The sequence below is a fragment of the Eurosta solidaginis genome, chromosome 3 (assembly GCF_040869045.1).
Source record: "Eurosta solidaginis isolate ZX-2024a chromosome 3, ASM4086904v1, whole genome shotgun sequence".
Taxonomy (NCBI): Eukaryota; Metazoa; Arthropoda; class Insecta; order Diptera; family Tephritidae; genus Eurosta; species Eurosta solidaginis.
The window spans coordinates 239,469,481-239,473,995 of NC_090321.1; positions in this window are offsets into that span (position 1 = coordinate 239,469,481).

Sequence of the window (4,515 nt, forward strand, 5' to 3'; positions counted from 1 at the left end):
TGTCCAGATACTGCAAAAACGCCAAGAATTTTACAAAAACAGTCAAATATTCACAGGCAGTATCGACATTTATGCAGCAAGTTACGTAAGTATACTCGGGACGGCAAAAGCTGACACCTATAAGGGAGCCCTTCTTGCACCTGTTTGTCCCGGAACAAAAGAGATTGGTTCAGAGTGATATTTGTACGTTGAAAGAAGACTTAACTTTTCAGCTTAAAAGTTGAAACGGTTTTCGATGTTGAGGTTGGGAATAGAACTCTTAATTTATATCCCACAAGAGTGACTTTGCTGTCAAGATGTGAGTGAGCAGATTTTCTTCTTGATGCCAGCAAGTACTTTGTTCTGTCTTCGTTTACCGCTAGACAAACTCTTTAACCTTTTTATCGAAGCCACATCAAAGAACCCAGAACTTACAGCTCGCCTTTTTAAATAGATTTTACCATTGCAATACATAACTTCTTCTTGAATTTTCTTCACCAGCACCAGGTTAAAGACATGGCTCGGTTGCGTCTAGTTGTGTATGAAGCTTCGTTTAACTTCGAATGGTTCAGCGAATCCTTTGCAAACTACTCAAGTTGCTAAAGGTCATTTAGCAAAGCCTTTTACTCTGCGAACTGATATTCACACAACACATAAATAACTCCAAAAAATTTGCACTTAAATATCTCAACGATCCCGAAAACAATTATGAAAAACAATACGCAAATTACCCAGAAATATTCACCAAATTATCACGCATTACTACCGTAACGATGTCGAAAGCAATTTCGAAATAATCAATGAAATAAATCCGAAGCTATACCAATATTGTCTCGAAGTTCTCCAAAAGTTATCCTTCAAGAAATACCGAAGTGATTCCGCAAAGGCGCCAACAATCCTGGTAAGATCCAGAACACGATACTGAAACTTTTCTAAGGCATGCCTGAAATAATTTTAACAACAGTCCCGTGTTTATCTTAAAATTATCCCGAAAGTAATACCAAAATGATTCCGTAATATTCTTTAAACAATTCCGAGATGATCCAAATACATTCCTAAAATAGTCTTGAAACAATTGAAACAATGAAATTAACACAATTGTTAAGCGTTCCTAAAAGAGTTCTTAAATGATCTCAGAATTAATAAATAGTCTCGATATGATTCCGAAAGTAGCTTCCACTTTATTAAAAAATTATCACAAAAATGTATCCAAATGTTTTCAAAAGACAATAACGAAATGCTCCGGTGCAAGAGAAGCTATCGCTTCATCCTTATACCGATTCTAGTCCTGAATTAATCCTAAAAACGCTCAAGGCGATGCCCTAATGTGCCACAAATAATCTTTTACTGATCTCGAAAACTTTCTTAATATGGTCTCGAAACGATTTCGAAACTGTTTTCAGACATTGCCGCAATGATCCAAAACCAATACCGAAATGATTACGAAATAGTCCTGAATGATCCCGAAAACAATTTTGAGAAACAATCCCTAGAGATGATCACGATAGTTAACCTTAATCGAAAATCATCACGAAAAAATATTATGAAAAAGTTCGAAATGATTACGGAACTGTACCGAAACAGTTCCGAAGCTGTTCCGAAATAGTACCGAACATAATCGTTAAATAATCCAAGCATTCCCAAAATAGTCCAGAAATAATTGCAAGAAGAGACTGAACACAATCCTATTAGCAATAAATCATCTTGAAAAAATTAAGGAGTTGTCTCGAAACTTTCGCAAAAATAGTTTCCAAATTATTTCAAATCGAAACGGTCCCGAAAACACTCCTTACTTCACTATTGAAAGAATACTGAAAGGATCCTGAAAATTTACCGAACTGACCTAAAAAAAGTTCTTAAAATTTTCCCGTATGAATCGCGAAATCATATCTTAAACGAATTTTAAAGGGTTGCCAAATTATATTAAACAGGTCCCAAAAGCAACCCTAATATTGTATCGAAATCATGAAAATCAGGCCAGAATGTCCTAAAACATTCCCGAAACTATTGAAAAGCAATACCGAAAGGATTCAAAGCGAGTACCGAAATGCTCACGAAATAGTTTCGAAACAATCCCAAAATGATCCCGAAATGGTTCTGACGTCATTTTTAGAAATTATAATGAAAGAATAACGAAATACGCCCACATTGTTCCCAAAATGGGCCCGAAATTGTCCCAAATAGTCACGAAATCAACCGGGGGTAGTGTAGCTTTTGCTTGCGCTTGCCTAGACATCTGTTTATATGACCCATATATGAGTTAGATTGGTTAAGATCAAAAGCATATAGCCCGTAGATATATTTGGTATATGTGTGCCAAGTTCATCTAAATCGCTCCAGTCGTTCTGGATCGATTGAACCACAAAGTGAAACATAAGAAAAGATTCTTTGATGGATTTCTTTCTCGTAATACTTTCTAGTACAACGGGGCGTTTGAGTAACATTAAATAAATATTTAATTTGTCTTGATCAATAGAGAGCTTACCCAAAATTCTTTCGAAGTTATGAGTACCTACGGGCTCCCCAATCTAGGTGTGCGATGCATAGATTTAACCGAACTTCTAAACCAGTTGACATTTGCAACACTGCTATTCTGACGGCTATGGCGAATGAAAACATTGTGCAATACGTTTATAAGTACTTACATACATATATACATATGTAGTTTTATACATACATGGATTCTGTTCCAACTAGTCGCACACCCATATACATATTTTCCTTACCGTTAGTTACTCTAATTAGTGTTCATTAAGACGATTCTTACAAAGCGCTTTATGCTTACTCATTGTAATCTTGTAATATTCTCTCAATCAGAGAAACATAAACATGCCTGTAACATTTATAAGCGCGTAACTTCAGGCAAACTGTAACCAAGTTTCATATGTAACCTCAATCTTATGTAAATAAGCTTACTTCAACATAAACACCTTCAGTTTAAGGCACGAAGACCGCTCTTAAATGTAAGCTTAAGTTGAAAGGTTCTGAGAATAAAATTATTATTGTAGGTAAGGTTAGGTTGAACTGGTCACTCCATGAGAACCTCACATAGACTGAGTGAGTCCGTAGTGTTATCAGAAGTTTATTTTAACGACCAAACTGAAAACCCTATTGAAAGCCCGGACCTGGGTATGTTATAAAATAACTCCGTCCTTTTGGAAAATACTAGAAGCTTTCTATGTAGAGCTTTAGTCACTTGCTGCTTCTACATCTGACAGCTGTATCACTCCTTATATCTGGAGCTTAGCCTGGCAAGCGCAGGAAATGAGCACAAAACGTGCGCGATCGTTTCCTCCTCCAACCCGCAATTGCTACATCTGCTATCACTGACCAAGCCTTATTTAAAGGCATGTGACGTCAGAAGGCAGTGTCCAGTCAGAATACCCGTCATGAGTCTACAGAGTCTACAGTATTTTTAATGATAGAAGCACCTTTGTTAGTGTAAAGTTGTAAGACCTACACATAATCTTCGACACTTTACAGTCCCGCTCTTGAACCCACGCCTTTCACGCTTGGCCGATCGTGTGCACCTCTCGCCTTCTCTTAATATCGCCAAATCTAATTGGGACGTCTACGGGGCAAGCTTCAAGGGATGCGCCCTTTTTAGCTAGTTCATCTGCTTTTTCATTCCCATATATACCCATCTGCCCTGGGACCTAATATATGTGTTTCTCCCTGTCCCGATTTTTCCAGATACTGCTTACATTCCAACACACTTTTAGATGCTGTGCTATGCGAGATTATTGCTGCTTGGCTGTCAACATAAAAGTTAACACGGTTGCAGCTTAAGCTATTCTCTGCCAGTGTTTCTACTGCTTTGCTTACGGATAATACTTACGCTGGGAAAACGCTAAAGTGATCTGACAGCTTTTAGGATCTGTTTATTTCCGGATCAGCACCCTACACCTTCTACTAATTTGGGACCATCTGTAAACATGTATCGCCTCGTCCGCCATTTGAGCACCCTTGCGCCAACCATCTCACCTCTATTATCCTTGTAAATACCACCAAAAATAACTTTTAATTGCAATATATAACATTGCATCTAATTTTTTTCAATTCACGTTCTATTATTTCGGTTTTGAGAAGCTCTTTCTCTCGTTCTAAAGTCCTTTTATACCCTGAATTCGTTTTCCCGTATTTTTTTCTGCACAACGAGTTGTAGCGCCTTAAGATATGCTTTCGTTTAAATAAACTGAGAAAAAAAAACAACTATACTAACTGCGATGTCGATTGAAATACTTTCTTGGCCGGATGTCTTTGTCCATTTGCATAACAGAACCTAGCCAGCGAAACCTTTGGGCTTTTCGTTCGCTAGGGCTTTTCGTTCGTTGCACTATCTGCATACAGCTCATCATTATACCTCTTTCGATACTTGCCGTGTGCATCACGGACAGAACCATACACTATCCTGAGAACTTTTTCTCGAACACTCTTAAAGCTATCTCATCTTCTCTCGACTCCGTCCACGATTCCGACTAATACATCAGCACTGGTATGATGAGTGACTTGTAGAGTGTGATTTTTGTTCGTCGT